The following is a 25,878-nucleotide window of genomic DNA, read 5'->3' as shown; positions in this document are numbered from 1 at the left end:
ATGTTACTGACTGGAATTGTCATGAACAAACTGGACTCCTATAGCCTACACGCCATCAATACATTTAATGCTTTGCTTGAATTAATTGTGTATAACTTGGGTATTTCTGTGGAGTCACATGGTTTACTTATTCCACCACTGAACAACCCACAGGCTAGGTGGAATGACATTTAAACAGTCTTGTTACCAATTAAAATAATTACTTTATGTGAAAATAAATATCCAACAAATTCACAAGAATATAAGGTGTATTATCTCACATGATACTGTGCAGTAACTTAGTTATGATCCTACTCCAATGTATTCTCACAAGGTCACTTTAAAGAAGAGTGCAGCCTGAAAGTAGTAACACCTCCCCTTTGTCTTGGAGTGGTGAAAACCCTCCTCGCAGCTCTCCTCCAGTTAACTGCAGTCAGGCTCCATTTCAATGTGAAAGGCTCATAACCAAAGACATCTAGATGATGATGGACCATCATCAGACAGTTTCAATGTGCTTTTCTTTGCCAAAAAAACCGCAAACCCAGATATGTCAGCAGTTATTGATCAAGTTCTTCACTGTGCAATATCAAATAGTGTTTTTGATTATTACATTACATTACATTACATTACATTACATTACAGTCATTTAGCAGACGCTTTTATCCAAAGCGACTTACAATAAGTGTATTCAACATAGGTAGGGAACAAAAACTACTAATCACCAGAAGTCTTTAGTGCATTTTCTGCAAAAACAAGCAACCAAGAGTATACCTAGCGCTAAGGTAAAAGTGCAATATATCAGCTACCTATTTACTTAAACAGATGAGACAAAATAGCTAAATCAAATGAGCATGAGCTATAACAATTAAGTGTATCGACTAAACAAGATCCAATAAACAATACAACAATAGAAAACAAGCGTTCGTACAACTAGTTAACAACAAGTAGGTCAGGCAGAGAGGAAGGGTAGTGTTTCCTGAAGAGGTGGGTTTTCAACCTGCGGCGAAATATGGGCAGTGACTCTGCTGTCCTAACATCAGTGGGAAGTTCATTCCACCACTGTGGGGCCAGAACAGAAAAGAGTCGTGACCGTGTGGATCGGCCAGAAGGACCCTTGAGTGACGAGGCAATCAGTCGCCCCGAGGTGGCAGACAGAAGTGGTCGGGCAGGGGTGTAGGCATCGACCATAGCCCGGAGGTAGGAAGGAGCTGTTCCTTTCACTGCCCTATAGGCTAACACCAGGGTTTTGAACTGGATGCGAGCCGCTACGGGGAGCCAGTGTAGAGAACGGAGAAGGATGGTTGTGTGGGAGAACTTGGGGCGGTTGAACACCAGACGAGCCGCAGCTTTCTGAACAAGCTCCAGAGGTCTGATGGCAGATGCCGGAGCACCAGCAAGGAGGGAGTTGCAGTAGTCCAGGCGGGAGATGACGAGAGCCTGGATGAGCACCTGGGCTGCCTTCTCCGTGAGGAAGGGGCGAATCCTCCTGATGTTGTAGAGGAGGAATCTGCAGGACCTTGTCACTGATGCGATGTTTGCCGAGAACGTCAGTTGATCGTCCAGGGTCACACCCAGATTCTTCGCAGTCCGAGTTGAGGTCACCACAGCATTATCAATGGTGATGGCCATGTCTCGGTGCGGACAGCCCTTCCCCGGGAGGAACATCAGCTCGGTCTTGTCCAGGTTGAGCTTCAGGTGGTTTGTCGACATCCACTCCGAGATGTCAGCCAGACAAGCAGCAATGCGTGCCTCCACTTGGGTATCAGAGGGGGGAATGAGAGGATCAGCTGGGTGTCATCGGCATAGCAGTGGTAGGAAAAGCCATGGGAGTGGATGACAGCACCCAGAGATGTAGTGTAGAGAGATAAAAGAAGAGGACCCAGAACCGAGCCTTGGGGAACCCCAGTTGTGAGCCTGTGTGGTTCTGACACAGACCCTCTCAGCATCACCTGGTAGGAGCGACCCGTCAGGTAGGATGCAAACAGGGAGAGTGCAGAGCCTGAGACACCCATCCCCTCGAGGGTGGAGAGGAGGATCTGATGGTTCACCGTGTCGAACGCTGCAGACAGGTCCAGGAGTATCAGGACGGAGGAGAGAGAGTTCGCTCTAGCGGCATGGAGCGACTCCGTCACTGCCAGCAGGGCAGTCTCTGTCGAGTGACCCACTTTGAACCCAGACTGGTTGGAGTCCAGGAGGTTGTTCTGGTGGAGATAGGAGGACAGTTGTCATAGCTGGCTCATGCTATGGCAACGATTGGGAGACAGGAGACAGCGCAACAGTATAAGAAACTGTATTTATTCACAAGTAGGCCTATACATACAACTTGGAGTACAACATAACGGATCCTATGAGGTGTGGAGTCAGCAATCAGTGGTGTGGTGGTGATGGATGTGTGGCACATGGTGTGGTGTGTGTGTGGATGGAAAGAATAAGGTAAACATAGTTCTATAAGGGCATGGAGGCAAGCAGGCAGTGGAGGCACAGACAGCAGGTCTGCCTCTTCTGGATCTCCCTGTAGGAATGGCAGGGGGATTGCTTTTATAGAGGCACCGGGCCCAGGTGCTCTCCAATGAGCAATCCAGATGGAATGGAATGCCCCACCCAGGCTCACCTATAGGGAGACAATTAGGCAGGTACTCCCTAACCACTTCACAGTCTGTATCTATATGTGTGGGGCATCACACCCCCCCCCTTAAAGTCGTGGTCCCACTAGGACCCACGGCTCCCCCCTTAACATGGAATTAATTAACTACAAGTTAATCAAACATAAACAAAACATAATCAATGAAGTGCACTTTATATCACTCAAATGTACCTAATGTTAACATTCGCTTTTACCATGGATTTACTACATTTTAGAATACTTTTAATATGAACGCTCTAACTCCAGAGTGCAACAACACTCTTAGAGCCCTGGCCCTGCAACACCCTGGACTCTCCTCCCCCCTCAACAGCTGGATCCTGATGTTTCAGCTAGCAATGGGGCTGTCAGGAGAAGAACAGGCCAGGAGCCACAACGCCAGTCTCTACAAAAACAAAAACATCAGGGATTAGAAAGACATCTAAATAGGCGCGCGAGACAATGCATCCGCCACCACATTATCTTTTCCTTTAATGTGCCTGATGTCCAGAGCAAAGGACTGCAAAAGCAAAGACCACCTAATGAGCCTTTGGTTCGGACACTTAAGCGAGCTAAGGAATGTTAGTGGGTTGTGATCTGTATCAACTATAACAGGTACCCCAGACCCCACATACACACTGAAATGCACCAAAGCCCACACCAGTGCCAATGCCTCCTTCTCTATAACAGAATAATTAAGCTGATGCTTATTAAACTTTTTTGAATAAAAACTGACCGGCCTGTCCACCCCCCCACGGTCAGCTTGCGCCAATACTGCACCTGCTCCAACATGACTCGCATCAACCTGCAGTTTGAACTGTTGATCCATGCGAGGAGCTGCCAATACTGGAGCAGAGCACAACAACATTTTGGCATTCCGGAATGCTTGCTGACACCGGGTGGACCAGACATACTTCACTTTGTCCTTGAGAAGATCAGTTAGAGGGGCTACAACAGATGAAAAGTTTTTGCAAAAACTTCTATAGTACCCTATTAACCCCAAGAAGCGCATAAGGTCCTTCTTAGTAGCAGGAGGAGGGTAATTCTCCACAGAAATTACCTTTGCTTGTACAGGACGGACCTCCCCCTGACCGACCACACGGCCAAGGTACGTGACCGTTGCACGAGCAAATTCACATTTTGCCAGATTCACTGTTAACCGCGCGTCAGCCAACCGCTGAAAGAGAGCGCGAATACGAGCAACGTGACATTCCCAAGTATCACTGAAAATGACACAGTCATCCAAATAAACAGCACAGCCCTCCAGGTCCCCAACCACCCTATTCATGAGGCGTTGAAATGTCGCCGGCGCATTTCGTAACCCAAATGGCATAACTTTATAGGAATAAAGACCGGACGGAGTAATGAATGATGAAATCTCACGAGCCCTCTTTGACAACGGGACTTGCCAATATCCCTTTAACAAATCAAATTTGCTGACAAATTTTGCCGACCCAACTTGGTCAATACAGTCGTCCATCCTAGGCAATGGGAAGGCATCTGGTTTTGTCACGTTGTTAACTTTCCGGAAATCCGTGCAGAAACGAACCGACCCATCGGACTTTGGAACCAAGATGCACGGTGAAGCCCAGCTAGATATTGCCGGCTCTGCAATACCATTCTCTAGCATATATCGGCACTCTGTATCCAACACCCGATGTTTGTCTGCAGAGACCCGATAAAAACGCTGTCGAATGGGTTTTGAATCAGTCAATTCAATATCATGCTCAATGAGATGCGTTTGTGAAGGTGTGTCACTAAACAAGGTTGGGAAACTACCAATTACCCCAGCCAGCTCTGAGCGTTGTGACTTGGGGAGATGACGCAACAGATTGTCCAACTTGCCAAGAGTCTCTGTGTTTTTCAACCGCCCATACACCAATGTGTCATCAAAAGTGTTTGTGTCCTCGCTCTCAGCCACAGCCACAGACTGAGAGGCAGGACCCACACCAGCTGCCAAACACACAGGTAGAATCTCCTCAGACTCTCGGCCATAGTACGGTTTTAACAGGTTTACATGACATAACTGAGAATGGTTACGACGGTTAGGGGTTGAAATGACATAATTTTCATCTGAAATTTTCTCAAGCACAGTGTGTGGACCTGTAAACCTTGCTTGAAACGGTGAGTTCACAATCGGCAAAAGAGCCAGCACCTGATCACCCGGACTGAATTCCCGACGTTCAGCCCGCCGATCATAGGAGCGCTTCATTCTCACTTGAGCCTTTGCCAGGTTCTCTTTAGCCATTGAACCTGCCACATACAATTGCTGCCTAAACCCATTGACAAAGTCAATCAGATTTTTGGGAGGGTCTGGAGCTTTGAAATTGTCATGCAGTAGTGCAAGTGGTCCACGGACCAGGTGTCCAAAAACCAACTGATTTGGACTAAACCCGGTACTCTCTTGCACTACTTCACGAGCAGCTAGCATTAACCAGGGCAAGCCTTCCCCCCAATATTTGCCCAACTCTGTACAATATGCCCGCAACATTGACTTCAGAGTCTGGTGAAACCGCTCTAGCGCCCCCTGACTTTGGGCATGGTACGCTGAGGATTTAGAATGTTTCACCTGGAGTTGTTTCAGAATCTGGGCAAACATGTGGGAAGTGAAGTTCGAACCCCTGTCGCTCTGGAGAACCCGCGGAATGCCAAAGATGGAGATAAACTGTGACAGAGCTTTCACCACAGCCCTAGTTGTTATGGAACGTAGCGGATAGGCAGCTGGATACCTGGTTGCCTGGCACATCACAGTTAACAGGTACTTGGCATCAGACCTGGACGGAGGAAGAGGACCAACACAATCAATTATGATATGTTCAAATGGTTGTCCTATAGCAGGTATAGGGTGCAATGGGGCAGGCTTGATTACTTGATTCGGCTTACCAGTCATTTGACATGTGTGACATGTTTTAATATATGCAGCAACATCCTTTCTTAATTTCGGCCAAAAGAAATACTGCAGAATGTGGTAGTAAGTTTTCTTCACCCCCACATGCCCTGACTGGTCATGTGAGAGTTTCAAAACCAAGTCCCTGTACTTGGCTGGCACTACCACCTGGAACACTGGTTCCCCTGCCCCAAGTTCCCCACAAGGCACCCACTTCCTCACGAGCAACCCATTATCAAGAAAGTACCCATTAGCACTATCCTCCACCTCACTACCTGTCAGAACTCCCTCAAACAGGCTGCTGATGGACGGATCGGACTGCTGCTCTGCAACGAGTTCTGTCTGAGACACAGAAATAGGCACATCAGACAAAGAAAAAATTGAATCAGCATTTTCAACTTTGTTACGCTCCATTTCACGAGCACCGGCACGCGTCACGGCCGCTGCCGCAAAAACCTGCGGAAAATTCCGCTCACTCTCGTCTGGATCACTGCCCACGACTGGGGTAGGACTCACCAGTGGTGCTGGCAGGACAGGCAGGACAGACTCAAGCACATATGTGCCCAGCGCTGCTGTGTCTCGCAAGATGTTCACGGGCACTTTTTCTTTGGACCCGACAAGAGACACAAAGCCCCTCTCCACGAACGGTCGATAAGCCGCGTCTACACCGCCGAGACTACTCTCGCTCTCATGTAAAGGGCCCATCGACCTAACATCTGCCACAACAGGCGCTACAAACGCTGCCGATTTCACATATGTTTTATTCCTTCCTTTGAGTGCATAACAATCAGCTTTGATATGCCCTCTTTTCCCACAGAAATGACATGTTTTTTCACCGTCACGGGCAGCCCAACTTTTCCCATCCTCCGCTTTAACCCCACTGGTGGAAGGTGCGCTATTGTTATTATTGCTATGGCTGGGTGCAGTATTTTGCGCGCCTCGCGGTACCCACTCCCGGTGCGTCAAAACATATTGATCCGCCAAAGCGGCCGCCTCCCCCACCGTTTTAACCTGCTGTTCAGTGATAAAGGTTGCTACTCGATGTGGAATTGCGTTTTTAAACTGTTCCAACAGCAACAAGTCGCACACTGTCTCGCATGTCGTTCCACCTGCAGCGACACGCCAACGGTTAAAGTTGAGCACCAACTGCCGTGAAAACTCCAAGTATGATTGCTTCTCGTCTTTTCTGCCATTTCTAAAACGCTGACGGTAGCTCTCAGGCACCATTTCATACACTTTAAGAACAGCAGCTTTAACGGTGGCATAACTTAGACTGTCAGTTACCGATAACGCAGAATAAGCCTCTTGTGCCCTCCCCGTAAGAACACACTGCAGCATCACAGTCCGATCCGCATCAGGCCACCCTCTCGAGTCCGCCAATCTTTCGAACAATGAAAAAAATGTCTCAGGCTCCCTCTCATTGAATTTTGGCATCAACCTCAAATTACCCACCAAATCAAACTGCCTGTTTTCTGAATTAGAGGCTCTCCCTCCACTGTCCAAAAACGTCTGATCCATTTTCCCCTCTTTAACAAGCTCCAACTTCTCCCTCTGCAAGTCAACTCTCATTCTCTCAGTTTCAAGTCTCCCTTTTTCTTGCTCAGCTTTAGCTCTCTCCGTCTCCAATTGGATAAGCATAAGCTCCTTTTGCTGTTCAAATGAAAAACTCGGATTTGCCTTTAAACTTTTAATAGGCAGTGGCCCATGAGCAGCGGCACCACCTCCCTCTGTTTCTTCAGGCTCCGACGGCAAAACATCTGCGTCTTCTAAATTGGCCATTAATATTAACTTTAGCGTATGCAATTTGCGTCTCCTGTCCCCAATGTCAATGTGATAGTGATCAGCGATTTCGAATAACTGATCCTTTGTACAGTCATTTAATAACTCAACTGACGGCGACGCCACAAATTCACCAATTTCAGCCATCATGTACAACGTTTGGATAAATAGACACAGATTAAATAACACAGCGATGTAACTTTACACAGAGTAACCCCAAACAAAAAGAGCGTCCCCTATCTGCCTAACCAAATCTTTTCTACCTCAACCCTAGCTCTTCATGGGGTTCGGCAGGGGTACTGATGCACTGGTTATACGATGGGGACAAACGCAACCAATTAAAAATTGCGCCGTCAGCCACGTACTGTGCTCCCGAGACAACTGCTACTACTGCGTTCCCCCAACACTATAAGAAAAATAACAAACCCACGAAAGTTTAAAGAAACTACGTGGCTAAGCCTCACATGGGACAATGCAGTAGCTCCTATATTTGTTTGCGTACTCAGTAACTTACCCTCGATGTGTCACAAAACGTATCCGATTTATCCAAATAACTCCATGCTCAAGGTGAAACCAAACAACGGAAACAAAAGAAATAACAGCGGCCACGGAGAGTCAAACAAAAGACCGCACCCGCTTGCACCAAACAATTTGAAATCCGTGTCACAAAAGACAAAAAAGGGAATCCCGAGCCAGGCTTCCCAACCCTCGGCTCTGATTGGCCCCAATCTCCCGTACGTCACGGGGGAACCCCCCAATTTACTTCAGAACGGCTGTCAAAACCGTGCACGCACAAACAATAGGCTCTAGTAGCCGCTACTAGATAACCAAAACTCAAACTGAAAATCCAAGTTTGAAAGTTTAATACTCACTTCTGGACCGAGCCCCCATATGTCATAGCTGGCTCATGCTATGGCAACGATTGGGAGACAGGAGACAGCGCAACAGTATAAGAAACTGTATTTATTCACAAGTAGGCCTATACATACAACTTGGAGTACAACATAACGGATCCTATGAGGTGTGGAGTCAGCAATCAGTGGTGTGGTGGTGATGGATGTGTGGCACATGGTGTGGTGTGTGTGTGGATGGAAAGAATAAGGTAAACATAGTTCTATAAGGGCATGGAGGCAAGCAGGCAGTGGAGGCACAGACAGCAGGTCTGCCTCTTCTGGATCTCCCTGTAGGAATGGCAGGGGGATTGCTTTTATAGAGGCACCGGGCCCAGGTGCTCTCCAATGAGCAATCCAGATGGAATGGAATGCCCCACCCAGGCTCACCTATAGGGAGACAATTAGGCAGGTACTCCCTAACCACTTCACAGTCTGTATCTATATGTGTGGGGCATGTTTAAAGACAGCACGTTCGAGAGTTTTAGATAGGAAGGATAGAAGGGAAACCGGTCTGTAGTTCTTGATCTCAGAGGGGTCAAGTGTCGGTTTCTTCAGGAGGGGGGTGACTCTGGCAGTCTTGAAAGTAGAGGGAAAGTAGCCAGATGTCAGAGAGGTGTTAGGTTAAGAAGGGAAGAAGTTCAGGTGCAATAGACTGCAACAGAGTGGATGGGACCGGGTCCAGAGAGCATGAGGTGGGGCGCCTAGAGGTAACAAGGAGAAGGACCTCGTTAGGGGAGAGGGGAGAGAAGTGGGATAGAGAGGGGATGGGGGGGGGAGAGGAGTAGATGAAGGTAGAGAGGGGGGGGTGGCAGGCAGAGGGTGTGGGTAGTGCGCAGGGCACCAGCCGGGGGAGGAGGGAAGGAGGATCGGATATCGTTCACCTTCTTGTCAAAGAAGTTGGCGAAATCGTCAGGGAGGAGGGACGAGGAGGGAGGAGGGGGTGGTGGTTGTAGGAGAGAGGAGAAAGTTTCAAAGAGTTTTTTAGGGTTGGAAGCAGAAGCCTGAATTTTAGTGCAGAAAAAAGCAGCTTTAGCAGCTGATAGAGAGGAGGAAAAAGTAGAAATGAGAGATTGGAAGGTGAGAAGGTCCTCCAGGAGGTTGCCCTTTCTCCATTTGCGCTCAGCCGCTCTCAGGCTCCGTCTCTCAGTCCGCACTGAGTCCGACAACCAGGGGGCAGGTGGAGTTTGGCGTGCAGGCCTGGTGGTGAGGGGACAGAGATGGTCGAGAGAAGAGGATAGAGTAGAGAAAAGAAGATCTGTGGCGGTATCAGGGGATAGAAGAGCAAAGGATTCAGGGGCAGGGAGAGCAGAGAGAACAGAAGAGGAAAGATCAGTGGAGGAAAGTGAGCGAAGATTGTGACGTGAGGAAATCATGTGGGTAGGGAGGGGCTGTGAGGGGGGAGAGGAGAGAGAGAGAGAGTAGGACATGAAGTAGTGATCAGAGAGTTTCTTACCCTTTTCACTGGAAAGAGGAGTGACAGACAGGTTAGCAATAGAGCAGCCTCTGGTGAAGATCAGGTCCAGTTGGTTGCCCGCCTCATGGGTAGGAGGAGATGGGGAAATAACTAGGTCAAAGGTGGCGAGAAACGAAAGTAGTGGGTCTAGCTGCTTCTCAGTCGGGAGGTTGAAGTCACCCAGAAGGATGAATCCAGAGCCATCGACAGGGAAGTGGGAGACTAGATGGTCCAGCTCCTCCAGGAAGCCACCAGCAGGGCCCGGTGGGCGATAAACAACTGCAATGGTGAGCTTGACTGGATGAGAAACAGTGACCACATGAAATTCAAATGAGGTAGGAGAGAATTGTGACAGTGAAACAGGAGAGTATTTCCATTTTCTGGAAATTAGCAGACCAGCCCCACCACCTGTCCGCACGGCTCTGGGAGTGTGAGAGAAAGAGTACACATCTGACAGAGCCGCGGGCTGATTGGACATTAAACTTCTTAATTATTTCATCTTCACATGCCAAATTCACAATTGCACATTTTTACAATCTATAGCAATGTAGTCATTTTAACAGTAGGCTAGTAACCTAACTGTATGGACATATATTGTCTAAAGCATGACAATGTATCTCAAATATTTAATGTCAAGACTTAATTGATTTGATTTAACTGTGGACCCTTATTTTTTCAAGATTATTCCACAATTTTCACAAATGTTCTGTACAACTGTTAAAGACAGTTGCTTTAAGCTGATAACACATCACATCACAATGCGTTATATTTATCTGCGCAGATCATTTACCAAATTATTAATTCACAAAGCTCAAATACATAAATATACTAAATATACTATCTAATATACAGCAAATCAGCAGGTCAAATTACAGTGAAACAAGGAATAAGATTTAAATTGAATATTGTGACCTTTTTATTTCTATCTGCAGCATAATGTTGGTGTGACATGGTCCACAAAAGCAATACAGTATAACAACAATATCACAATAAAAAAACATAATTGCCCAGCCTATTGGTAGGGTCAGATGTAATGAAGCAGAAATATATAATGTAGATAGAGTGATACAATGGGGGTAAAAAAAAAAATCATAAGAAAAAGGCTCTACAGACCCCAACAAAAGTCACCACCATACTAATTAGTATATAGAATGACTGGTCAACAACCCATCTAGATACAAGAATGTGTAAATTGGGGGATCCTCTGCAATCATTAAATACACGTATACGACGGAGCATTCCGTTATAAGCAGCTGATGGTTGGATTTTATACGTATCATCATGCTACACTCGTCCTCTATACTTAAGCTTTAGTTATACTGTTCACGCTAAACAGAGTTATGTTTCATGTGTGTGCTCATGACATTTTCAGTTGCTTGAAGTAGTAATACTCTCCCACAAGGGAACAGTTTAAATCCAGTGTACAACCTTGTGAACCTCTGAATGTGAATTATCCTGTGTATTTTGGACATTATGGGGAAGTGTAGAATAAAGCTTAACGAAAAGCATATGAGCATATTAATGTGTGTAATCTTGTTCCAATCATTGACCTTCATGGATCCCATTTGATAATGGGATCTATGTTCCTGTAGAAACTGAATTTGCACATGATGCAACCTGGTGTTTTTTCTTGCACAAATGTTATGATCTCTAGTGGTCCAAAGTTTATTAATACCTAACACGTGTGGTCTAAAAATACAATATGTGTGTGTGAACAAGTGTGAACAACCTATGAAACAGTTATTCTAAATGTAATTTACAGAAAATATGCAGGTCAAATTACAGTAAAACAAAGAATAAGATTGAGAATGACATTGAATATCAATACCTTTATTTCTATCTGCAGCATAATGTTGGTGTGACATGTTCAGTATACAGTATAACAGCAGTATCATAATAGCATGCGTCAGATGTAATGAAGCAGAAATAAATCATGATTGTCAGAAATAATGTAGATTGATTGATGCAATGGGTGAAACAAATAGGCTCTAACAGACTCCAACACAAAATCATGACCATACTTTTCGGTTTTAATAATGTCTCTGAAAATTCATCTGGGAAAGACCCAGTGAATAAGAAATACCACAAAAAAAATAGGTCATTTAAACAGTGTACAAGTTTAATTGTGATACAAAATGTAACAAAAATAAAAAAGGTTCATCATAACATTTTTACGTGGATGTGCTAAGCTATTGTCATAATGTAAACACTAGGGTTTCTCTCTGGTGTGAATTATCCGGTGTTTTTTAAGGCTGGACATTTCAGAGAAGTGTCGTCCACACTGATCACATCCATATGGTTTCTCTCCTGTGTGAATTCTCTGGTGTGTTTTAAGGTTGTTCAATTTAGAGAAGTGTTGTCCACACTGATCACATCCATAGGGTTTCTCCCCAGTGTGAATTCTATGGTGTATTTTAAGTTTGGTCAATTGAGAGAAGTGTCGTCCACAATGATCACATCCATAGGGTTTCTCTCCTGTGTGAATTCTCTGGTGTGTTTTAAGGTTGTTCAATTTAGAGAAGTGTTGTCCACACTGATCACATCCATAGGGTTTCTCCCCAGTGTGAATTCTCTGGTGGCTTTTAAGGTTGTTCAATTTAGAGAAGTGTTGTCCACACTGATCACATCCATAGGGTTTCTCCCCAGTGTGAATTATCTGGTGGCTTTTAAGGTTGGACATTTGAGAGAAGTGCTGTCCACACTGATCACATCCATAGGGTTTCTCCCCAGTGTGAATTCTCTGGTGGATTTTAAGGGTGGACATTCGAGAGAAGTGTTGTCCACACTGATCACATCCATATGGTAGGTCAGGGCAGTCAGACTGATGATGCGACACTGGATTGAAAACATAATAAAATAAAGATTGTTGATAAGTAGACTTAAGTCATTGTTGTGCAACAAATCCCTGACATGTAGCTAACTAACAATGGACTTAAAACCATAACCCTAAAATATAGGAATTAAGTGATTACTTAATCCTTAAGTAACACTACAAATATTTGGTTGTTGATCTACAGCAAAGTTACTGATAATAAACACTAAAATTACTATTAAGAATATTGAGGGAATAAAAACAGAACAGTGGGAGTGCAAAGGGAGGTTGAGTAACATACCAAGGTCTTTGGGTTCCTCCTGTTCAGCAGAAATGTCCCTGGTGGGTTCAAGAGAGTCCATCTTCACCTGAAGTCTGCAGTCCACATTCAGATGTGATCAGAAATTATCCTGGAGGAGTTGTGGAGAAATGACACAGACCAAGTCTTCTTATACCAGAGAGCTTTGAATGATTGACTAAGAGAACAATAGAACCATTTCTCCACCAATCACAGTCTAACATACTGTCCTCCACCCTCCCTCCTCCCACCAGATATACAGATATAGTCACTCCAAAGTGGTCACACAATAAAAAGTATGGTAAGCATTTAAGATTAGACCAAGGACTGAGAAACTGTGATTTGTGTATTTGTTTACTGCTAGATTTGGTTTTATAATGTGAATTTGTTTTATATTCATTTTTTACTTTGGTTTTATTATTCTGTTTTTGTATTTTAATTTGTATTCAGTTGTATGTAACCCTAATTACCAATTAGTAATAGAGAACAGGTAGGAGTGATCAACAGTGTTTGTCAATACCTGGACTAGCATCAGAAGCACTACGTTTTTAAGAGCCAGTGCAATGCACATCAATAATGACACAGACAACAACGAACTGAATTTGTTATATGGCCACTTGTTATTGTTGCCAATTAAGGACATAGGAAATTTACAACAACTGCAGTATCATGAAAAATAATAAACAAAAAGAAAAGCCGGCAAAATATGAAACCCTAGTGTTCCCAAAGTTTGTTTAGTTTGTTCGTTGGGGCCCTTTAATCTGTATCAGACAGTGTTCTGATTGGTCCTACCACACGATCAGTGAGGGAGGGGAAGACACCATCAGCATCCAGACTCGGATCTGTAGCTCGCCACCCAGCATGCACAGGGATTCTTATCTGGGGAATCGTTGATGTTGGATCGTTGGGTTTGGAGTTGGGAAGGTTTTGGAATGGGAAGGGATGCGCTGTCCTCTTCTCCACCGTTCCACGTGACACTCCAGGGGATGAGGAGGGGAATGTGAATCACCCAATCTATAAAAACCTGACCTAGTAGACAAGATCCAATGGCATGTGTTATTCACACACACTGTGTAAACCATGTTTTTATATTCCCATAACACTTTTTAACTTGCATTAACTTAATCATGTTCTCATTCCTTGTAATCATGTATTTCAAATACATTGAAAACATTCAAAATGTTCAAAGCGCTTGTTTTCTTTTACAGCTTCAATTATTCAATGAACTGTTTCCTTTCTTCACAAAAATAAAAATACATGAAATGCTTCCTTAATCATCATAAATGAAATGAGGTTGTGCAAAGGTATGTATGGCTCAAACGTGCTTAATATCTCTCCCTGGCTAGCAACAGGTGAGAGATGCACTACAAATGTACCTTCAATTACTAGAACACAAAATACTCATACACAGAAATTATATACTCCTTCAGTAAAGAACAAAATAAAACCAGATTGTTTCAAAACAGAACATGTACACAAAATGAATCATTGGCACCTTGTGGCTAAACTCCATTTAAGATAACCATCCACATTGCCTCACTCACCGCTGATCAATGAATGATCTGGCTCAGACTGCAATCACCTGGCTGGTCGGTGATTGGCAACATTCAGTCAAATACGGCTCTACAAAGTTAAAATTAGACAATATACAGATCAGGAGCTGTCCAACAACATTAAGAATGTGGAATGTTGGTTTGGAAGATTATTCTGTAATCTTACCAAGCAGATGGCAAAGGATTCTCTCTCTGTGTTGGTTCACTACAGCATAGCACCATAACACCATGTGTTGCATTGAACAGGAAAAGGAAGTTTTCCTGCTTAAGTACTGACAGGAAGTAGCATCACTGGTAGGCTGGACATAAACTCTTACAGGCTCACTGATTGGCCAACTAGGGTGGCAGTCACAGAGCCAGGTAATTTTAACCTTGTGCTGAAATAGGCTAGACACCCTGGTTTGTATGTTTGCAACTTTTTTCCTTTCATGTATATAGCTTGTTTTACATGTTAAACAGACTTGCAGAGCAACATTTTAGATAGAATTGTATAACTTAAATGCGTGTTATTTCAAAGCATTTTAGATTGTTTCTAACACTTTTAAATCAACTGAAAATGAACTTATTTATTCATCCCATTAATTATTTTAAATACAGGCTGCTGATTTCAAGCCTGGGTTACATGTACATCTGTATTGTATTTGCTTTATTCAGGACACCAGGAAGACTAGAGGCTTATTCATGTGTCTCTAATGGGGATCCTTTATTAAACCTAAACATACAATAAAGCAGCAAAAGTAACAATGCCTATACTGTACCTCTAACATTATACAAGTGGTATTATGATCTAATAAATAGTATGTAATTTTACTGACTGGAATTGTCAAGAACAAACTGAACTCCTATAGCCTACACACCATCAATACATTGAATGTTTTGCTTGAATTAATTGTATTTCTGTGGATTCACAAGGTTTACTTATTCCACCAATGAACAACCCACAGGGTAGGTGGAATGACATTTAAACAGTCTTGTTACCAATTAAAATAATTACTTTATGTGAAAATAAATATCCAACAAATTCACAAGATTATAAGGTGTATTATCTTGCATGATACTGTGCAGTAACTAACCTACTCCAAAGTGACCTTTTGAGATCACTTTAAAGAAGAGTGCAGCCTGAAAGTAGTAACACCTCCCCTTTGTCTTGGAGTGGTGAAAACCCTCCTCACAGCTCTCCTCCAGTTAACTGCAGTCAGGCTCCATTTCAATGTGAAAGGCTCATAACCAAAGACACCTAGATGATGATGGGCCATTATCAGAGATTATGTTTGTTCATAGACACAAGTTTAAATATGCTTTTCTTTGCCAGAAAAAACGCAAACCCAGAGATGTCAGCAGTTAATTTCCAAAGTTATTGATCAAGTTCTTCACTGTGCTGTGCAATATAATTGTCATTTTAAATTATAAAAAAAGTTTAGCCATATGTGAATGAAATAAAAAAAAATGATATTGGACATTACACTTCTTCATTCTTTCATATTCACATGCCAAATTCACATTTTCACATTACAATCATAATACAATTATGAGCTATTGAGAATATTGAGCGAATCAAAACAGTGGGAGTGAAAAGGGAGGTTGAGTAACATACCAAGGTCTTTGGGTTCTTCCTGTTCAGCAGAAATGTCCCTGGTGGGTTCAAGAGAGTTCATCTTCACCTGAAGTCTGCAGTCCACAGATCAGAAATTATCCTGGAGGAGTTGTGGAAAAAATGACACAGACCAAGTCTTCTTATACCAGAGAGCCACTAACTGCTTTGAATGATTGACTAAGAGAACAATAGAACCATCTCTCCACCAATCACAGTCTAACATACTGTCCTCCACCCTCCCTCCTCCCCACAGATATACTCACTCAATGGATCCAAAGTGGTCACACAATAAAAAGTATGGTAAGCATTTAAGATTAGACCAAGGACTGAGAAACTGTGATTTGTGTATTGGTTTATGGCTAGATTTGATTTTATAATGTGAATTTGTTTTGTATTCATTTTTTGTTTTATTATTCTGTTTTTTTATTTTAATTTATATTTATAGTTGTACATCTGTATTGTATTTGCTTTATCCAGGACCCCAGGAAGACTAGAGGCTTATGCATGTGTCTCTAATGGGGATCCTTTATTAAACATAAACATACAATAAAGCAGCAATAGTAACAATGCCTATAATGTACCTCTAACATGTTAAGTGTTGTTATGATCTACTAAATTATATGTCATGTTACTGACTGGAATTGTCATGAACAAACTGGACTCCTATAGCCTACACGCCATCAATACATTTAATGCTTTGCTTGAATTAATTGTGTATAACTTGGGTATTTCTGTGGAGTCACACGGTTTACTTATTCCACCACTGAACAACCCACAGGCTAGGTGGAATGACATTTAAACAGTCTTGTTACCAATTAAAATAATTACTTTATGTGAAAATAAATATCCAACAAATTCACAAGTTTATAAGGTGTATTATCTCGCATGATACTGTGCAGTAACTTAGTTATGATCCTACTCCAATGTATTCTCACAAGGTCACTTTAAAGAAGAGTGCAGCCTGAAAGTAGTAACACCTCCCCTTTGTCTTGGAGTGGTGAAAACCCTCCTCGCAGCTCTCCTCCAGTTAACTGCAGTCAGGCTCCATTTCAATGTGAAAGGCTCATAACCAAAGACATCTAGATGATGATGGACCATCATCAGACAGTTTCAATGTGCTTTTCGTTGCCAAAAAAACGCAAACCCAGATATGTCAGCAGTTATTGATCAAGTTCTTCACTGTGCAATATCAAATAGTGTTTTTGATTATTGGACATTAAACTTCTTAATTATTTCATCTTCACATGCCAAATTCACAATTGCACATTTTTACAATCTGTAGTGGCAAAAATGCATATAAACACTATGGTATTGATTCATTGAATGTAGCCTACTAGTAGATGATACTTAACACTCTAATTACCACCTGTTCTTCACTGACCAACTCATTAGAGACTGCTGACTCATGTAAACCTATTTCAAACTGTGTGAGTTAACTATAGAATAGTCCATTTAAGGCAGGACCATCTCTTGTTACTCCTGAAACTCTGTACACTGCTGAAAGTATAAAATATGTGTGGGACATGTGTGTGGGAAGTGCTGGGGGAAGCTCTGGAGGGAGACACTAGTCTCTCTCTGGTGTGATGACATATACAATAAAAGAATGGAGTTCGAATCCTGATGGTTGAGTCCTGCTTCTTCCTGATGATGTTTACTTACTAATAGTAATATCAAAAGCTGCCATTACAATTTGGCGTCACGAACAGGATCATTATTTCATCTTCACCACAGATGGATACTTGATCAAAAAGAATCTTAAGATGGGAGCGAAACAAAGCAGAAAGAAGTTGAAGCGAGAACTCAATGACCAACAGGAGAAAGAAGTGACGTTACTGCGAGAACTCAAGGACCAACAGAAAGAAGTGACGTTACTGCGAGAACTCAAGGAGCAACAGAAAGAAATGACGCTATTGCGAGAACAACTTGTGGAGCGACAAATCAATGACCTGCAAGAACAACTTGACAGAAATATGCAACAACAACTCAACAACCAACAGAAAGAAGTGATGCTATTGCGAGAGCAACTTGACAGATTTGTGGTGAAATTAGCAGATCTACAAGCCAACACTACGCCTGATGACTACAACAATATGAGGCAGAAGGAGCCAAACCACAGCGGAGACACACAACTGACTGTTACTACACCCAAGGAACAGCCCGCAGACAACAGCAACAACCATGAACAACCTGAACCCCTCAAAAACAATCAAGGACAGGGGGGAGCAGTTGTCACAGCGACACTTTGTCCAAGGAAGCTAGTTCCATTCATTCCATATCCAGAACCTCATCCTCATCGGGGGACTGGGGCACAGCACTCAGAAATAGACACATATTCTGCAACAGTACATGTGCAGCAACGCTGGACACCTGATGAACTGAAAGACATCATGAAGGACCTTCCAGACCACAAAGTCAACGTGGAGCGCTGGTGTGCAGCTGTGTTAGACTTGATTGAGATGTATGAGCCATCGGCAAGAATGCTCGAATCTGTATTTCGCAAAGTCTTTGGATTAAAATGGCTACATCTCAGGGAACATTTTGATGTGAATGGAGCACAAAATCACATTGTCACTGGACAGCTGCTGAATCACGGTGGTCTTTTTGACAGCATCAAAGCAGCATTTCCAGTACCCACTGATTGGCCAAAGATTCACAGCACTAAGCAATGGCCTGATGAAACCTGTGACACCTACAGGAATAGACTGGAGAACTGTTTTCAGAAGCACTGTGGTGTGCCACTAGACAACCCCGCTTTCAATGACTTGTTAAAAGCGTCCTTGATCAATGGCTTGCTCCCTGCTATCTACAAGTGTGTTATGGCTTCTTGTATTGGCTGGGAAACCCGACCTTTGACTGAGGTGTGGGGTCACGCATTGCATGCTGAGAGGAACACACTCTCACAGGACTTCATGAAAAAGAAGAAATTGGAGACAGCACAGCTGATGTTCTATGAGAACCTGCACCAGCCACAGGGAGAACAGCGACAACAACAAAATCATCAGTCACATAGGAGTATCAGGAGCCGTAAATGGAAACAAAGACAAAGAGGAAACAGTGACCCATATGACAGAGCAGACCAGTATGGGACAGGGCCTGTTCCATGCAACTATGAGCCAGGTGGCAATGCAGCGGCCTACGATCCACAACGGGGTAGACCACATCCACTGCATGGCCCCACATCAGGCTCCATGGGCCCCATAGCAATATGGACCAGATGACAGTGTTAATACAACATGCACCAATCCATGACATGCAGAGTGGGATCCATGAAGGGTCATGTCCTTATGTCCTAAACGGTTTGATTTGCTTTATACAGTAAGTTCTATTCATTGTCATTTAAAAAAAAAAATAGGTTAATAGTGATCATATGACTATTTTAGATAACTTCCTTAAATATCACAGTGAAATCCAATTCAAAAATTATATTCTAATTAATAATACAAATGTTGTTTAATTGTTAGTTAAAATAGGCCTAAATTAGGAGAATAACGTCAGAAAATGTGAGTAAGTTGTTATTGGAACCTGTATATCCACACACATACACTAAATAGGAACCAACAGCCCAATGGAGACTGCTGGAAGACACATTAACCAAATAGTCATTCTATAAATCTCCTGGGGCATGTAAATTAATATTTGTGTGCTTGTGTGTGTGGGTGAGACAGACCAAAATACTGAACATTACCAAATACCAAAACATTTATGATGGCTTTTCCACAAGGTTGGATGTCCAATATTACTTTGTCTCCTGTCCATTATTCTGCTATTACTAGGTAGATGTTAAGTAAGTCTCGGTTCTAAATGCACCACGTGAGGAAAAAATGCCATGTGGCAAGTACTTATTTTTATTTCCATGTAACGAAATGCGAAAGCAAATTCCACGTGATGATATATAAAAATAAAGTTAAAATAACCCGTAGGCTTTAGGTTATCGAGTAATATATTGCAGAAAATGTTGAACTGATGGAGATAGTATTAATACGGATTAAACCTCACCTTGAGTATTACTGTACATGTTTTAGCTCTTGGTTTGTGTGCAGCTTTCTAAATGGGTTTGATGATGGCTTCTGCAGGGCTATTCATCTAACCATTATTCTGTGAAAATTACTCACAAACTAAGGGGGGGAGAAGGGGATATTTATTGGGAATATTAGATTCTTATTTTATTAATTAAATATTGGAATCCACTTCCATACAAATATGAATGTCCACACAGGTACAGGGATCAGCCTCTCTCCCTTGCTCAGCTGGCAGGGGGGAAGGGGGGTCAGAGGTGCAAGGGTATTTGTGTGTGTCTGTGAGAGAGAGAATGTTGGGGAACAAATTAAAAATAGTATAGGAATTAGCCTAGGAACAGTTCACTGGTATTATACAAGCTGTTCATTGGTATTCTACTTTAATTTATTTTATCTGGGTGTGAAAACAAACAGCCAGAGTGATATTGGAACATGTATATATATTTTAATTCATTTTTATCATTTTTATCATTCTAATTCAATTTAATTCTATGTCATTTTAATCATTCTAATTCTATTTAATTCTATTTCATTTTAATCATTCTAATTCTATTTCATTCTATTTCATTTTTGAGTGTAATTCATTTTTTATCATTTTTATCATTCTAATTCAATTTAATTCTATTTCATTTTAATCATTCTAATTCTATTTAATTCTATTGCATTTTAATCATTCTAATTCTATTTCATTTTAATCATTCTAATTCTATTTAATTCTATTTAATTTTAATCATTCTAATTCTATTTAATTCTATTTCATTTTAATCATTCTAATTATATTTAATTCTATTTCATTTTTGAGTGTAATTCATTTTTATCATTTTTATCATTCTAATTTAATTCTATTTCATTTTTATCATTCTAATTCAATTTAATTCTATTTCATTTTTTAGTGTTTTTGAGTGTAAAGTTTATTGGAACATTGAAATATTTGAAGTCATGTTAATTATTTAATTATGTTTAATTCTATTTACAGTTTTTAATGTTTTATGTTTTATTTGCTGTGAGGAATTCTCAAATCAGGACTTTTATGTCAAGACCAGTATGAGTCTAAAACAGTCACAGGGCCAAGATAGTTCCATTGAAAAAAACAAACAAACAAAAACGTAGTCTTATATTCAGAGTTCAGACCAATAGGGTCATTGTTTAACAAAAAGCATAGCATTATCAAAAATATGCCAAAATGTCCAGTGAGTTTTAGATATGTTGGAGGTGAAATTATACTGTCAATGGTCTCTATTTAACCAAATAATTATTGTTGACTACACCGTGTGGGACTGGGTGACTGATAGCATATGCGCAATGCTATTTGTCACTGTCATCACACATGTACCTAACAATATAGTTGAATGTTTGTTCATGATTGTATCCCAGTGAATTATGATTCTAATGTTATTATATGTATTTTCTGGTGTACATGTAACTGAGGTTTTCAGTTACAACGAGAAATAGGATGGAATGTAGTGGCAAAAATGCATATAAACACTATGGTATTGATTCATTGAATGTAGCCTACTAGTAGATGATACTTAACACTCTAATTACCACCTGTTCTTCACTGACCAACTCATTAGAGACTGCTGACTCATGTAAACCTATTTCAAACTGTGTGAGTTAACTATAGAATAGAGTCCATTTAAGGCAGGACCATCTCTTGTTACTCCTGAAACTCTGTACACTGCTGAAAGTATAAAATATGTGTGGGACATGTGTGTGGGAAGTGCTGGGGGAAGCTCTGGAGGGAGACACTAGTCTCTCTCTGGTGTGATGACATATACAATAAAAGAATGGAGTTCGAATCCTGATGGTTGAGTCCTGCTTCTTCCTGATGATGTTTACTTACTAATAGTAATATCAAAAGCTGCCATTACAAATCTATAGCAATGTAGTCATTTTAACAGTAGGCTAGTAACCTAACTGTATGGACATATATTGTCTAAAGCATGACAATGTATCTCAAATATTTAATATCAAGACTTAATTGATTTGATTTAACTGTGGACCCTTATTTTTTCAAGATTATTCCACAATTTTCACAAATGTTCTGTACAACTGTTAAAGACAGTTGCTTTAAGCTGATAACACATCACATCACAATGCGTTATATTTATCTGCGCAGATCATTTACCAAATTATTTATTCACAAAGCTCAAATACATAAATATACTAAATATACTATCTAATATACAGCAAATCAGCAGGTGAAATTACAGTGAAACAAGGAATAAGATTTCAATTGAATATTGTGACTTGTTTATTTCTATCTGCAGCATAATGTTGGTGTGACATGGTCCACAAAAGCAATACAGTATAACAACAGTATCACAATAATAAAACATAATTGCCCAGCCTATTGGTAGGGTCAGATGTAATGAAGCAGAAATATATAATGTAGATAGAGTGATGCAATGGGGGTAAAAAAAAAATGTCATAAGAAAAAGGCTCTACAGACCCCAACAAAAGTCACCACCATACTAATTAGTATATAGAATGACTGGTCAACAACCCATCTAGATACAAGAATGTGTAAATCGGGGGATCCTCGGCAATCATTAAATACACGTATACGACGGAGCATTCCGTTATAAGCAGATGGTTGGATTTGATACGTATCATCATGCTACACTCGTCCTCTATACTTAAGCTTTAGTTATACTGTTCACGCTAAACAGTTATGTTTCATGTGTGTGTGCTCATGACATTTTCAGTTGCTTGAAGTAGTAATACTCTTCCACAAGGGAACAGTTTAAATCCAGTGTACAACCTTGTGAACCTCTGAATGTGAATTATCCTGTGTATTTTGGACATTATGGGGAAGTGTAGAATAAAGCTTAACGAAAAGCATTTGAGCATATTAATGTGTGTAATCCTGTTCCAATCATTGACCTCCATGGATCCCATTTGATAATGGGATCTATGTTCCTGTAGAAACTGAATTTGCACATGATGCAACCTGGTGTTTTTTCTTGCACAAATGTTATGATCTCTAGTGGTCCAAAGTTTATTAATACCTAACAAGACCAAGTGTGGTCTAAAAATACAATTTGTGTGTGTGAACAAGTGTGAACAACCTATGAAACAGTTAATCTAAATGTAATTTACAGAAAATATGCAGGTCAAATTACAGTAAAACAAAGAATAAGATTGAGAATGACATTGAATATCAATACCTTTATTTCTATCTGCAGCATAATGTTGGTGTGACATGTTCAGTATACAGTATAACAGCAGTATCATAATAGCATGCAGCGTCAGATGTAATGAAGCAGAAATAAATCATGATTGTCAGAAATAATGTAGATTGATTGATGCAATGGGTGAAACAAATAGGCTCTAACAGACTCCAACACAAAATCATGACCATACTTTTCGGTTTTAATAATGTCTCTGAAAATTCATCTGGGAAAGACCCAGTGAATAAGAAATACCACAAAAAAATAATAGGTCATTTAAACAGTATACAAGTTTAATTGTGATACAAAATGTAACAAAAATAAAAAAGGATCATCATAACATTTTTACGTGGATGTGCTAAGCTATTGTCATAATGTAAACACTAGGGTTTCTCTCTGGTGTGAATTATCCGGTGGCTTTTAAGGTTGGACAATCGAGAGAAGTGTCGACCACACTGATCACAACCATAGGGTTTTTCTCCAGTGTGAATTCTCTGGTGTGTTTTAAGGTGGCCCAATTGAGAGAAGTGTTGTCCACATTGATCACATCCATAGGGTTTCTCCCCAGTATGCATTATCTGGTGGGTTTTAAGGGTGGACATTTGAGAGAAGTGTTGTCCACATTGATCACATCCATAGGGTTTCTCCCCAGTATGCATTATCTGGTGGGTTTTAAGGGTGGACATTTGAGAGAAGTGTTGTCCACATTTACCACATCCATAGGGTTTCTCTCCAGTGTGAATTCTCTGGTGTATTTTAAGGCTGGACATTTGAGAGAAGTGTTTTCCACACTGATCACATCCATAGGGTTTCTCCCCAGTATGAATTCTCTGGTGTATTTTTAGTTTGGACAGTTCAGAGAAGTGTCGTCCACACTGATCACAACCATAGGGTTTTTCTCCAGTGTGAATTCTCTGGTGTGTTTTAAGGTGGCCCAATTGAGAGAAGTGTTGTCCACATTGATCACATCCATAGGGTTTCTCCCCAGTATGCATTATCTGGTGGGTTTTAAGGGTGGACATTTGAGAGAAGTGTTGTCCACATTGATCACATCCATAGGGTTTCTCCCCAGTATGCATTATCTGGTGGGTTTTAAGGGTGGACATTTGAGAGAAGTGTTGTCCACATTTACCACATCCATAGGGTTTCTCTCCAGTGTGAATTCTCTGGTGTCTTTTAAGGCTGGACATTTGAGAGAAGTGGTTTCCACACTGATCACAGCAATGGTGTTTTTTCTTTGTCAAGCGTCTTTGTCCATTCACCTCTGGTAGGTCAGGGCAGACAGACTGATGATGCGACACTGGATTGAAAACAAATACAAAATAAATATTGTTGATATGCAGACTTAAAAGTAATTGTTGTGCAACAAATCCCTGTCATGTAGATAACAAACAATGGCCTTAAAACCCTTAGCATGACTAACATATAGGGATTAAGTGATTACTTAATCCTTAAATAATACTACAAATATTTGGTTGTTGCTGTGATGCAAAACACAAATGATCTACGGCGAAGCTACTGATAATAAGCTAATAATAAAATGACTATTGAGAATATTGAGGGAATAAAAACAGAACTGTGGGAGTGAAAAGGGAGGTTAAGTAACATACCAAGGTCTTTGGGTTCCTCCTGTTCAGCAGAAATGTCCCTGGTGGGTTCAAGAGAGTCCATCTTCACCTGAAGTCTGCAGTCCACAGTCAGATGTGATCAGAAATTATCCTGGAGGAGTTGTGGAGAAATGACACAGACCAAGTCTTCTTATACCAGAGAGCTTTGAATGATTGACTAAGAGAACAATAGAACCATCTCTCCACCAATCACAGTCTAACATACTGTCCTCCACCCTTCCTCCTCCCACCAGATATGCAGATATATATTATATATTAATCATGTTCTCATTCCTTGTAATCATGTATTTCAAATACATTGAAAACATTCAAAATGTTCAAAGCGCTTGTTTTCTTTTACAGCTTCAATTATTCAATGAACTGTTTCCTTTCTTCACAAAAATAAAAATACATGAAATGCTTCCTTAATCATCATAAATGAAATGAGGTTGTGCAAAGGTATGTATGGCTCAAACGTGCTTAATATCTCTCCCTGGCTAGCAACAGGTGAGAGATGCACTAAAAATGTACCTTCAATTACTAGAACACAAAATACTCATACACAGAAATTATATACTCCTTCAGTAAAGAACAAAATAAAACCAGATTGTTTCAAAACAGAACATGTACACAAAATGAATCATTGGCACCTTGTGGCTAAACTCCATTTAAGATAACCATCCACATTGCCTCACTCACCGCTGATCAATGAATGATCTGGCTCAGACTGCAATCACCTGGCTGGTCGGTGATTGGCAACATTCAGTCAAATACTGCTCTACAAAGTTAAAATTAGACAATATACAGATCAGGAGCTGTCCAACAACATTAAGAATGTGGAATGTTGGTTTGGAAGATTATTCTGTAATCTTACCAAGCAGATGGCAAAGGATTCTCTCTCTGTGTTTGTTCACTACAGCATAACACCATGTGTTGCATTGAACAGGAAAAGGAAGTTTTCCTGCTTAAGTACTGACAGGAAGTAGCATCACTGGTAGGCTGGACATAAACTCTTACAGGCTCACTGATTGGCCAACTAGGGTGGCAGTCACAGAGCCAGGTAATTTTAACCTTGTGCTGAAATAGGCTAGACACCCTGGTTTGTATGTTTGCAACTTTTTTCCTTTCATGTATATAGCTTGTTTTACATTTTAAACAGACTTGCAGAGCAACATTTTAGATAGAATTGTATAACTTAAATGCGTGTTATTTCA

At 41.2% G+C, this 25,878-nt stretch overlaps 2 long non-coding RNA genes across 2 annotated transcripts; both read right to left on the bottom strand.

The window, feature by feature from the left end:
- Positions 1-11,623: 11,623 nt before the first annotated feature.
- Positions 11,624-14,505, bottom strand: LOC306917055. Its single transcript, XR_013789102.1, has 5 exons — positions 14,441-14,505; positions 14,266-14,344; positions 13,514-13,750; positions 12,725-12,833; positions 11,624-12,446 (listed from the first exon to the last, which is right to left on the bottom strand). It is a non-coding gene; the product is annotated as an uncharacterized lncRNA (long non-coding RNA).
- Positions 14,506-23,040: 8,535 nt separating this feature from the next.
- Positions 23,041-25,613, bottom strand: LOC306917066. The gene is made up of 4 exons (XR_013789105.1): positions 25,539-25,613; positions 25,364-25,442; positions 24,668-24,776; positions 23,041-24,357 (listed from the first exon to the last, which is right to left on the bottom strand). It is a non-coding gene; the product is annotated as an uncharacterized lncRNA (long non-coding RNA).
- Positions 25,614-25,878: the final 265 nt, after the last annotated feature.

This window comes from Electrona antarctica (assembly GCF_951216825.1).
Source record: "Electrona antarctica genome assembly, chromosome: 2".
Classification (NCBI taxonomy): domain Eukaryota; kingdom Metazoa; phylum Chordata; class Actinopteri; order Myctophiformes; family Myctophidae; genus Electrona; species Electrona antarctica.
Note: the sequence above shows the minus strand (reverse complement) of the source record. Positions and strands in the feature narration are given on the sequence as shown.